Source organism: Pezoporus flaviventris, unplaced genomic scaffold (genome assembly GCF_033815535.1).
Source record: "Pezoporus flaviventris isolate CSIRO_AGI_PZ_B2104156 unplaced genomic scaffold, CSIRO_AGI_Pfla_v1 ptg000096l, whole genome shotgun sequence".
In the NCBI taxonomy this organism is placed as follows: Eukaryota; Metazoa; Chordata; class Aves; order Psittaciformes; family Psittacidae; genus Pezoporus; species Pezoporus flaviventris.
This window is the reverse complement of record NW_026892644.1, coordinates 1,791,986-1,805,752: the sequence shown is the minus strand read 5'-3', so window position 1 is coordinate 1,805,752 and position 13,767 is coordinate 1,791,986.

Here is a 13,767-nt window from a genome sequence, read left to right as displayed (position 1 = left end):
AGTTTGCAACTTCATTTGCCAGCTCCTTCAGGACCTGCGGGTGGATTTTATCAGCTCCCATGGTCTTGTGTACGTTCAGGTTCTTAAATGGTCTCAAACTAGATCCTCTCCTACAGTGGGCCTGAGGTCTTCATTCTCACAGTCCCTGCACCTGCCTTCCAAGACATGGGTGGTGTGGTCAGAGCCTTTGCCAGTGAAGACTGAGGCAAAGAAGTCGTTAAGAACCTCAGTCTTCTTCAAATCCAGGGCAGCCAGTTCTCCTGATAGCTTCCAAAGGGGGCCCATGTTGTCCCTTCTGTCTTTTATTCGCTACGTACCTATAGAACCCCTTCCTGTTATCCTTGACATTCTTAGCCAGTATCTGTAAGTAGACCAGGAGAAGATAATGTTTATGTCCTACTCAGAGTTGTCTTAAGTTATTGCATTTTAGTTACACTGTAGCTTTGATGAGTGTTTTTTTCTTTGTGTTTTTCTGTGTATTCTCTTGAAATATTACCAAGCACTATTTTCAACACCGTGCCATGCAGCGTTGAAAAATTTTCCTATTACATCCCATTTTAAGAAAGAGTAAAGTGGTACTATCTGGGACAGAGCCTTCAAAGCTAATGGAAGTCATTTTTTGGGCTTTAAATTATACTCACTTCAAGATTTGCAATTTGTCTGTACAGTATTTTGAAAGGGTGTTCTCAAAGAGGAACAATCATCACAAGGTGTAGCTGTTCCTACAGGATAAATTATTATTCAATAATAGAATATATAATGCAATTCTTATAGGATTGTGTGCAACAAAATAAAAGAAACTCCAAACCCACCAAATCCAAAACCATAAGAAAAAATTTGTTAAAATACACATTAATCACAGCTTCACAACTTAACAAACCAGGAATTTTTACAATTTTAAATTAATTATTTCCATTTAGCAGTCAAAGCCTAGTGGGAGAACTGAATCACTTATGACATGGAAATAATGCTCATATAAACATATTTAGCTTTAGGGAAAAGGCTTGCTCATCTCAGCATTAAAGGTAGAATGATTAATACTTTCGCTATTGTTTTAATACCTAAAGGGCAACGACTACTGTTTTCCCATTAAATGTTAGTACTGACTCAGCTTGTGGTTATATGAGGTGTTCCTCTTTGGATGTGTCAACTGAAAAGGGAGCCTCCTGCAATTGCAATGCAACTCTGAAGTAAGAGTAGATGGAAAGAGGCACGTAGTCAGAACCTGATAATGTATGCAAAAATCTTCGTTTCTTTTTTCCTATCAGTCTATCTTCCCATTCAATGTCAGTTGTGTTTTAAGATTTTATTATTTAATCATGCATTATAGTCACAACTGTTAATCTTCTCTCTCACCAGTACTATATACTGCTAGGTGTGTGGTGTACTGGGAGAAACCAGAAAAATATCACCATGGATGCTTTCTAGGTGCAGACATGCAGTTTACAGAAGTACAGTTTAGCATTTTGGACAGTGAAAGCTAAAGTTCATTTAAAGTGGATATATTGAGAGAAAGGAGGCAAAGGGAGAGGACTTTCAGCTCCCTCCAGTACACGTTGGTTGGTGTGGTAAATGTTTCCCTACCACAAGATGCAGTCCCAGACATGAGGTTTCGTAACCCCTTGCCAGCCCTTCCTCACTAACCAGATCAGTCCCAAATCCTTCTACACACATTTTTAATCTTGGATTTTCAGTTACTTAAAATTTTCCCAAAGCAATTCACTTTGGGATGGAACACTCTGTGCCCACTTTCTACCAGAAGGCGATTTCTCCTTAATTTAATTGCAGTCTGAGCAAGTCTCATTTATGTGTGTTTGCACTCTCAACTCACACACTTTCATCATGTTCCAAGTAAGGTCTTGCACTCGTGCAGGTAGAAATCACAACCAAAGCAGTAACTTTTGCATGTGGGTATATGTAAATGTTCCTGCACCTCCTATCAACATGAAGAATGCTACCAAATAACACTACAATTACAATAACTGATATGTACTATAACAGTGCTAGGAATGAAAAAATACTCCAAAATAGGGGGGAAAAAACTAAAAAGAGATAGGAGAGAGAATGAATGTAGTCCAGGACTGTAAGGCACTCAGCACCAAGCAACAACTCTGTTGAGCAATATGTGGATTTATGTCAGGTTCTCAAAAGCGGAGTGAACATAAAAACTGTATCTCATTTGTTTACCTCAAAGAGGATCTCCCTACCCAGAAGAGCTTCCTGTTACTGTCCAGACTTACTGCTGTTTGCAAATAGATAGGTCTACATATGCATACATATATATATATCAATATAGGCATAAGTATACATGCATATGTATACTATATACGTGTAAAATACATATCACACATATTCTTTCTATTACATATAGAGCACAACCTATTTAAAATTACGTGTATGTACATACAAATAATCACATTTTCTTTTTTTATATGTTGATCTCATAAATTCAGAGAATTAGGCCTGAGCAACCTGAAATACAGCACTGCAATCCATGCCCAGATCAATCTGTGATGAGTAGGCTCCTCGAAAAAGTTGAGCTTTTCCCCAGGAAGAGACAGCTTAAAATGCTGAACATGGCTTTTTTTTTTTTTCTCTAGCCAGACCACAAAACCCTTTCTCAAGAAAGAATGACCTCATATCTTACTAACCAGAACACAAAGCGAATAAGCATACACGCACACATACTAGCACGCGTATACACAAGCAACCAAACAGCCAAGCGAAACCTGAAAGACAGACTTTTAGGAACGGGACTTCCAAGTACAGGCAACTAAATATGGATTTTGGAATCTTAAGTTCTTTTCTAAAGTTAATGTCTGGTGATAGTTCTTCAAGAGGTCTCAAAATTACATAAAGAATTTGCAGACTTGTTTTATACTATTTTTTCCCTTCTCTTATTTGAATCTAAGAGACAAAATCTGTCAAGAAAATATACATCTAGAAATCCATATTTCTCATCTCTCTATATAGCTTAGAGGGGAAAAGCTATTATGCGCAGAAGCCATCCAGGACAAGAAGCACTAAAGTTGCATATAAAAGCTGCAGAACAGCAATGAGTAACTGGGCATTACTGTGGAAATGAAATACTATAAGTGCGTGAGGGAAAACCGATCTGAGTTCTGCATATTCTTACATGGTGTGCTTGAACTCTTTTGAGTAATTCCCTAATTCTTATTGTCCTTTGCTGTTAATGATACAGTAGAAGTGTAAAAGATACAGACCATGACTGTTCTGAGGAAAACAAATTAAAGAAAGGCTTGCACAGAAAGAGAAGCAAAATGGACTACAACTTCCCTGCTGGGAAAAGAGATGACAGAGGAGAAATATAATAGGGTATAAAAAATTATGAATGGCAAAGAAAAGATCAGCAGAAAATGACTATTCCTTATTTCTCATAGCATTAAAAATCCGGGAGAATTCAGTTCCCTCCACATTGAAAACAAACAATAGGAAATACTTTTTCGCACAACATAATAATTAAACTGTGGAAGTCTGCCACAGGATGCTGTGGAGGCCAGCACTGTAACCGAGGTCAGAAAAGATTTTAGTAAAACTCAGGAGCAAGTCTATTGGTGGCTATTCAAAATGATGGCACAAGGCATCTGTCAGTCACTCTCTAAATCAGCAGCTACTGAGAGATGAGAGAGTTTAGCTGGAGATGATTCACTTTGTAGTAACCTCTGCATCTTCTTCTAGCCCCTGCCACAGGCAATCCAGTGGGCTAGCTGCACATTCATTCTGACCTAATATGGTTATTAGCCTTTCAGAAACATTGAGAAATCAAAGTGTGTATAAGTGTAGGTACTATAAAATAATACACGTAAACAGAGAACTGTGACATTTTCCTTTAATTTTCATTGCAAAGTGATATCATCAAATTGATGAAGAGATAAAGTTAAGATACCTGTCAACATGAATCAGCAAAAAACTTGCCAACATATGATACAGAGTAATTTTTTGCCTTAATCTCCACGTAGATTCAGTTTCCTACTTTTGACATGTGTGCGTGTTTTCATGTGTGAAAACTGATTTAAAAAGGACTACTTGCAGACTTGATGCTACATGTATGCTTAGGCTGGATTGTGTCATTGATTTTATAACTGTAATATCATCAGAGAGCTATCTTTATTATAAAATTAACAAATCTATGATATAGACTGATGCAGGGCATTGTGTGACCTTAACATTTGTCGAAGAAGCTAATACTGTCTAAGGCCAGGCATGCACTAGAATCTTTTCATGTAGTCCTGCAATGTCTCTTAATCCTGACATAGACTCCAGCCCCCTTATTACTTTAGCCCCTGTCGTGCTTGATTCTGAATCAGAAAAGCTCAGCAGCCTTTCCTTAACTTAAGCACTTGGATAGTCTCCGTGCAGTCAGTTTGGCTATTTGCACTTCCTACATGCTTTGTTTTCTCATGGGTCTAGTGCACAAATCTGGCTTTCAGTACACTTTCTGTTCCACTTCTCTGGATTACTTCAAAGTATGGATTTTGTAGCAGCTGTATCTTTCTTATTCATTACGTATCAAGATGCAGAAACCAAACTCATGTCAATTTATTCAGGATGTTAGCCCAGGTCTCATAAGATGAAAAGTCAGTCAAGGCGTAACTAAAAAGGCACTGTCCTAAAATCAGAATTTATTCCTAACAAATCCTACCGAAGTTTCCTTAGGATTGCCATACATTTTCAAGGGTCAACATTACTTCTGAAGTGCAGACTACCTAAGCAAGGTTCTTATATGAAAACTGGGAGTTAATTTTTAAATTGCTTTCCTTTGAACCTCTGGAAGCACATTATTCTGTTTATGTTCTTCCCATTTGCATTGTTCTGTGAAATGTTTTATGTTTTTTGCCAGCCTGAAATCCATAGTAGCTGCTCATATTTAAAACATGTCACACTCCTGACATGTTGGGAAGTATCACAGCCCAGTATAATATTTGGGTTTCAAATTTTTATTTTGCAACAAGAGGACCAACAGTCTAGATCTGCGAAAGCGACTTCAGTTATTAGAGTTCGGACATGAACTTGGCTTGCTAATGCCAGAGAAATACAAGAGCCTCCTTTCATGCTGTTAATGAAATCATCAATTATGTCAGCAGCTCAAACGATACATCCCCAAACACTTTACATTACTTTGCAAATGCGTAGTCACATAGAAATCTTAGAAAAAATATTCTTAAATTCTAAATTCATAAATTCTAATCTTAACTAGATTTCTGGTTGCAGGGATTTATACAGTTACATTGTCTCATCCTCTTATTCTGCCATACTTTGACTGAAGATTCTGTTACTGCTTGTGGAAAATAAAGCAAAATGAACAATATATGTGTGTGCTGTTGCCTTGTTGTAACCTAAATGAACTTCCTGAGCCTGAAAATTTGCCATGCTTCTGATTAGCAAGGAAACCATCTCAATAGACTTCTTTCTTTTTAGCTAAGTATATACTGTACTTTACTGTGACCCTTGCTGCATTTTCTGTAATTACTAATTTATTTTGATTAATCAACCTGTTGATAATCTTATAAATAATAATTAAATTCTTTATCTTCCTTCATCTTCCAAAACAGCCTCCATTACTGAAATGAACTTTCACATAGGATAAATAAAAACATATTTCAACTGTTAAAATCAAAAGTATCTTTGGGGAAAACTGTTTCTAATCACAGAGCTACAAAAATGCTGTCTATTCTTTACTCTGTAGTACACTTAGGGAGACAGAGAACTTGTGAAGTAAAACAAGGACTGACATTCAGATTGTGTCTGTTAATCTTTCACATAAAATGTATGACCAAATTCTTTATTCCAAAAAGGCCAACTCCGCTGTTCCTGTTTGTTTCAATGAACGGTCATTCATTGCCTTTCCCACATCACTGAAAGATGGAGCTTATTTGTTCTGTGATGGCATAAGAAGAAGAAAAAACATAGTGGCATGATGAGTAAAGCAAATTAAACATGATGATATAAATAAATCAATATTAATACATTTTGTCTGTCATTACGTTTATGGCCAAACACTGTATTCACATGCCTTGTCACAACACAATGAAACTTATAATGAAACTTCTTCAGAAAAAACTGGAGAAAACCCCCAGTATTTCTTCACAGCTGTATTTTCATGGAACTCTACGTTGAATTTTTGGATTTAAAGGTGTGATTGCGTAAATTATGAAGTGCATCCAGCAAGACTCTGGAAATAATGACAGAAATGCAGAAAAATGACAAGTATGTCCCTTGGCCATTATTCTTAGGGGACCTTCCAGTACAGAGGATAGATCAAGAGAATGGTTTCAGGTCAGTGAACTAGCTGGCTTCACTTAGTTACTAAAGCAGCTTGAAAGACAGGGTACCTTGTATGTGAATTACTTAAAGAGGTACTGTAAAATTTCAGATGTTTTTAAAATAGCTATGATAGCAGAGGGGTATAATCAAGCTGCACAAAAAAATTAAATAAGCCAGGTTGGAAAAGCTTGGGGACTGGGGATATAAACCAACTGAAGGAGGCAAATTTATAACAAATATGAGACATTCACAAAGGACAAAAAAGCACCTGAGGGATTAAAAGAAAAAAAACATGAAAAAGAGAAAAGACATGTTTTTCACACTCAGGTAAAAGTTCATGACAGGAACAGGAAGACTGAAGTACACTATGTTGTAACACAACTGAAGCTGACTGAAGTTCATTATAAGAATTACAGTGTGGAAGCAAAATTACACACCTGTGATCTTTGCATTTTGCAAAATAATATTTCTGCCCTATACTAATGGGACAAAGTAAGACAGAGAAAGCTACGGCATTGTTTCAAATATGCTGTAGTTCTTCCTGTCTTTAAACAACCCATTGCTTACAACATTCCCATTTTCTTTCTCCTCTCAAATGAGGATTGATGTCTTTTGCAACACAAAAAAAACCTTGAATCCTTCTCACTAATATTATTCACAGCTGTCTCCAGTTTGACTTCTAGTTTCTTTTGACTAATACAGCTCTCAGATAAATTTCCAACCTCTTTCACCTGGCTAAATCCCAAATCTCCTCCCCTACCCACATTCTCATAAATTGTTCAGTAGTTCTGCTCAGCAACACCCTGTTCAAATTCCACGTTGCACTGAGCATTGTGTTTCATTGCATTTCTTTACCTGGCCATTTAGAACCTTGTCCAGATGATCTTTCCTCTTTTTCTTTCTTCCCTTTCTTTGGGCTTTATACTACACTGTCATTGAACCCTTCCTTTATGATTGTTATGTGTTTGCATTACCATAACAGCCAAGATCTTAACTATGGACCAAGACCCACAGTATGAGGCCTCCCTAAGCACAGATACTTTATTCACTCTCAAACTATCTTTAGCATGATGACACATGAAGTTGCCTCCATCCAGTTCCACCCTTTATTCCATCTCACTTGTATTGACTTGCGCTCAAGAGATCTAAACATAGTTAAGATCTCAGCTGACCTCAATCCCACACTTTTTTTATATTTTTATCTGTTGATAAAAGTCATATTCCTTCCTTCACTCTGCTAGCACTGCCAAATTTCCCTGCCTGTTCATCCACATCTAAGTCATATCCCCTGTGCTTTCCCTCTTTGTATCCCTTATGTCATTATGCCATTTCCTACAAACCTCTGAATTCCATCTGAAGCTTTACTTCTGCACTGATGTCTACCAGTTACTGTGTTATACACAGTGGGCTGCTCTGATACAAAGCTAACTGAAACAGATTTGGGCTTATCGTTACCCCATTCGTTCTCTCCTATTTGCTTGGTTTGTTTCCCTGTTGCAGCTTGTGCTTAAACGGCATTATGAAGCAGAAGCTATTTTTATACCCCAGGTTGGTGTAGCACCCAACACAGCTGAGCTCTTATGCTCATTCGCAGCCTTTAGATGTTATCTATTGTGCAAAAGCTTTGCAGAACACAAACGGGCTCTTGGAGGTCCCAGTTCTTGGCAAAACTTAACATGACTTAAGACTTAGTTCAGCTTTTGTGTGTTGATGGAAAAAGGCCTTAAAAATGAAAAAAGATGTTGTTCTGTGCATTCTTACAAGCATGCTTTTTTCTTCCTTTTTTTTTTCCAGTAAATGCATTTTGAGACATAACAAGTAAACAGCTTGCATAAGCCTGAGCCTGAAGCTGAGCACCTGCAACTTAAATAAGATCATCATTGTTTGAGTAGGGTTTAAATAATTTAGTACAAATTGGCTTTCCTATAGGTGTTGACAAGCACATCATCACTAGTCACTAATGAGCCCAGGATTCCAGAAGGCTGCACAGATATCACACTCTTCCTCACACTGCGCATGTGTCCCTCAAAACTAAGTATTTCATAAACAAGCACCTGGAGACCTTGATTAAAAACCACCTGCTCTGAAGCTGCTGGGAGGACAGATTGCACAGCGTGCAGGTGGCCTTCACAACATGGTTTGCTGATATGTCTGATATCTGTAGTCACTGAAACAAAGTTTGTTTCCCTTCTCCCACACACAGACCCAACCCTTCATGCTGGCTTGCAAAAGGAGCTTTGAGAGGGCTCGAAGAGGTGGTTGAAGGAGTCTGACATGGTCTGACAGTGACTGCAATCATAGAAATCATAAGCCTAACAATCCCTGTCTTTGTGACAGGACAGGCTGTTGTTATCACCGATTACCTTTTGGCCTGACATTGCAGAAATAGTGGTATTTGGTGAAAAAAGGATAAAGGCATCCCAGGAGTAAGAAGCGATAAGCAACCATCTGATAAGCCTTACCATCTGTTGCACAATTTTCCTATTCATGCCTGTGACTCCATTGACTGTTAATAAAAAAAAATACAGATTTAGTCAGGTCTGATATTCCCCCTTGAATCCTGCAAGCTTTTTCTTCATACAGATGGAATCCCTCAATTTTAATGGAATTTTTTCTGGTCTACTTGTCCTGGTGCAGGGCTCTTGTAGGAGTTTCAGTGCTGCGCATTCAAAGATGGAAAACAATAACATGAGGAAGAGCTCTGTCAGGTCTGGGCACATGTGGGGACATTCTGCAGTGACCAGGGTCTGAAAGGGTCTCTGAAAAGGACTGGAATAGCCACATGCCCTGGAAATCTTAACTCCTTCTGGAAGCCCAGGAGCCTTCTCCATCTGTCTGTCTGCATAATTTCCAAACAGATACATCTGAAAGTGAGAAACTTCTCACATTTCCATGCTCAGCTACTGGCCCTTCCTAGAAAGCAACATCAAGTGGGCATCTTTTAGTTGCTTTAAGTACGCTTGCTATACTGCAGGTTCAAGGGCACGGTTAGCTGGTCAGCAAGTACAGTACTCCAACAGGACAAAGACGGAAAAACCACTTAAAGATTTTTTTCTTTTTTTCTTATGTGGTAGTCTACAAAGTGATTAAGGAATTAAAATATTTCCAATAAAATAGAAGCCAACTCCGTGCTGCTATTCTGATCTACAGGTTGAAATGATGACTACAGCCTCCTTTTGTCAAGACTGTGTATTACAACCTTGGATCTTGATTCTGCCAGTATAGCAACCTGCAGAGCGTTCCTACAGCTGTCCTCAGCCTGCACTAAGTATAGCTTGCTTTGTTTTTACATGCGTTATGACTACAGAGGCCTCCCCTGAGTCATACGGCTGCTCTCAGAAAACTCTCCCATGTGTCATTCCTTCATTTGCCAACTCAAGAACCTGTATAAGACTTAATTCATCTCTAGGGCTTGGGAGACAGAGTGATTTTTAGTAAGGGCAGCAGTACCCAGAAACTGTCAATGTCCAGTCCTGCTCAGAGCCAAAACTCTACTTTTTTAGACCTTGCCACCTTAGCTTGCTAAAGCCAAATATTGCTTTACCAACTTTTTTGGCACCCTCATACTTCCATTCCCACAGCCACTGAAATTGCTTCAAGCATTTGGCAGAAATATAGTCAATACTCCTAAGAAATAAAAAACAGCCTTTAGAGAACACCACTGATAGGTCAGACCAAACTCATAGAGTATTACTGCTCATTTAAGAGAGATGAAATCTGGAGATGAAGGAGTAATTAATTAATCTTGGTGTAAGACAGGGTGTTAGAATGATATAAGAAACATTAGCCATCTTAGGATAAATAAATAACAGTTACTGTTAACTTTTACAGTTGATCCTTTTCGATTGAGGTTAATTGAATTTCACATTTGATAAGCTAGCAAATTGAGAACTCTACCCTGCAAGGTTTAATTGAAGCTCCTCTAAAAATGTCCTTGCTCACATCTCCTGCTGTCCAAGCTGATTGTGCAGCATGCCATGGGCAACTCTGTGGGCTACATTTCAGTATGCATGGCCTGTTTAAAGCAAGTCAGGTGTTCATTCCACTTTGCTCATTACAGCTTAGGCTTCACACCCTATGGGACATCATGTCTGAAAAGACTGTGAGATCAAAGAACATTCAAAATTTGGAGACGGGTTGACCATGTAAAATGCTCACTCCCACCCAAATAAAGGAAAATAGGTAATCAGTTTGGTTTCAGTGAGAGCTGAATCAGATCCCATGACTTCTGGGAAAAGTTTAAAGATGCAGTTTGTTCTACTGGGAATTTGGGATATGAAAATGGATAATTAATGCGATATGAAAGAAGACAATGCAGGATCATTGTACTTGTACAGGAGCAGAGGAAGGAGCAAAGTACATCTGAGTCAAAGCAGAGGTTGCATGTAACATTTCCAGTCATCTCTATGTTTTAAAACAAAGAGCAAAAAGCAGCAAAGTTCTTGGAAGATAGACTGGAGTTTACCAAAAAGAATTATTAAAGACAAAATGCATAAAACAAAGACATGTATTTAAGAAATGTTACCAAATAAAGGTCATGCTTATAGTGGAGCATGTTATAGTATCTTGCTGTTCAGATTCACAGGCATGATTTCAAACCGCAAGCAAACAAGTTATTTCCTTCATCCCAGGTATGGAAAGGCAGCCTGTCTTCTGGGCTTGGAAGCCCTGTGAGGTTAGACATGATCCTAAGTGCAACTATCTCCAGTGTTCCATCTGCTAAACAAATAGAAAAAAATAAATCAAACAAAATTATATCTAATGAAAGCAAACCTTAACCATACTATTTGCATGTGCCCATGGGAAAGGACAGAAGCACTAAAGCTAAAGAGAGTATGTCTGAACCACACTAGCCCTGTGTGCCACCAGAGAAGGAGACACCTTCCTTTTTCCTAGCACATCATTTCTTTTCACAACTTGCAATTCTTTTTCCTTGTTGTATGATGGAAGCCTGGAATTCTCTTTTTTTTTTAACCAAGAAACCCAAGCTGCTCAGCATAACAGTTAGATGGGATTTTTTCCTTAACTAAATATTCATTTTTCACCCATTGGAAAATATCAATTCATTACAAATGTAATCAGAAAGGTTTTTCTGTCTGGGATGGAACTGAGAGAAGCCAACTCTTCAGGGATTAGCATTCTGAATCACAGAAGGAAAGGACTTGTACTCTGGTGTCCCACAACCCAGATGAGTACACTAACCACTAAGCTATTCCAAGGCAGGAGGTGAGTCTGCCTTCTCTCAAAAAAAATGTCTAAAGGGCTGGATTTTGTTTCAACACAGTGCAAAAACAAATTGTAAAGCTTCCCCCTCCCTTCCCCCTCCTCTCTCTTCACCACCCCACCCCCCCACCCCCCCCACCCTTAAATTGAATTCTTGTTTTCAAGCCAGCCCAGTTTGGTAATAGTTCTGTTTAAATTGAATAGACCAGACACGTTTGTTCCTGTTTGTATTTAGTAGATATTCAGTCACAAAAAATGAAACAAAATAAAACAGTCCAACCGATGTTAAGAGATACTTAAAACTGAAGTCAAGACCAGAACTAGAGAAAGGCAGCTTAACACCTAAAGGTTTCAGGGCACCTAGTGAAAATACGTGAATCATGGAAAGCATGGTTTACTGCTAGCACTTGGAATGCCATGATCCTTGGGAGGTCATGCATTTGGAAGTCTGCCTCCAACAGGAGCCTGAAAGAGCTGCCTGTTTCTTGCAGGTTACCTACCTGCAGGTGAAGATTCGAGTAGGGGCTTTACAAGTAGAAATTACATAGATACCTTAGCGAGAAAGCAGGGACAGCGAGACAGTAACACGGGACGTGTCACCCGGAGCTCCCACTGCTCACCCAGCCGGGGCCGTCTGTCCGCGTGTGGGACGGTTGGCCGGAGCGGGAGGCCGAGCCCGCACCACCATGGACAGCTCACCGGCCCCGCCGCAGCCCGCTGAACGGGGTCCAGGCTGGCCGGCTGCTCCGCCGCGGGGTGCCAGCCGCCGGCACCGCTGGGCTATACATAGTAGGGACAGGCTTTTTATGAATTAATAACTGACTCTTCGCCCTCAAATCTCAAAATTATTCCTTTCGGTGTCTACTGGATTCTAGGAACCAGACAAAAGATTTGGCACAGCCCTCTGCAGCTCCACACAGCCTCTTCAGTATTTCCCACCCACCCGTCCCCCCCCTCCCCCCCCTCCCCCCGCTTTCTCGAGTGCATAAATTAAATGCATATTGCCTAAATAAACTTCGCAGTGTGTCAATAGCTGAACTTGGGGAACTCCGGCCGCCTCTAGGGTGGGAGAGGCAGCTCTGCGCAGCTACGCTGTCATTGTTTAATAAAGGAGATTAGTGTGTGCAGATAGAGCGCTTCGAAACATCTGGGTCTTGCTGATGGGGAGAGGGAAAAAAACAGTTTTCTCTTTCAAACAATCTTTTGACCCAATTGGAAGATTACACCATGTCAGATTTGGACTGAGTAGTTTCTCACCCCTGACAGCCCTGGGAGAGCAGAGGGGAGGAAGGCAACCTTTGTGAGAACTGGGTACAGCAAAGCTCAAGGCTGTGGGCAAGAATGAGTACTTGCTGGAAAGCCTGCCTAAATCTGTAAGCAATCGCATTTGCTACTATCTGCAGAACAGCCTTGCCCTCAAGACCACCCTGGGAGCTTCGGGAAAAAAAAAGGGGGGGGGGGGGAATAACCTAAAATAAAAAAAAAAAACAGCTGAGACTTCGCACCTCGCCTGCAGAGAGCCGCGCTCACTGGCTTTGAACCCCACTGGATCACACGGTTTGTGCGAGTCTCCGGGAATTTGGGGTCCTCTCAAGACAAGACCGGCAACCGCTGTGCTGCCGCTCCCTTCCCTTCCCCGCCAGCCTCACTCCAAAGCAGTCAGCACGCCTGTGTTTTTTTTGCTGAACACCATTTTTTCCACCCTGGGAAGACTGGGGAGGTTAAACTCCCCATCTGAACCGGAGCCTTGGACGAGTGCAACTGAGGTTATAGAAATCCGGGAGGGGAAATGACGAAAATGCTTTATTGTGAATAAAACAAGAGGGAGGAGGGAGAGGCGGAACTTCACAGAGGTGAAGGATGGGAAGTTTGCAGAGAGGAGGATTTAGTCTGTCTCTGGGCACCGGGCAGGGGGGTTAGTCATTAATTCCTTCTGGATCTCTGAGGCTGCATTGGCATCTCCTCCCCAATTAGCTAAACCTGTCCCACTTGTCTCCTCTTGTTTCAGGAGAAGGTTTTGCTCCGGGGGGGAGTCCGGTCACACACCCGCCCGCAACCCCTGGCCCTATTCCTTGCTCAGGAATTACGTGCCAGACCTGGAACAGGGACTTATCTTCCTAGCCAAACTCCCAGGTCAGTTTCCTCGTAGGAAAGCTGATTTATGCCTGTTTATACGTATGGAAAAAAGAAGCAGAAGCCAATCGCGGCATCCTTCCAAAATCTCATTGTCTTTGAGGCGGGAAGACGGGAGAAAAGGAA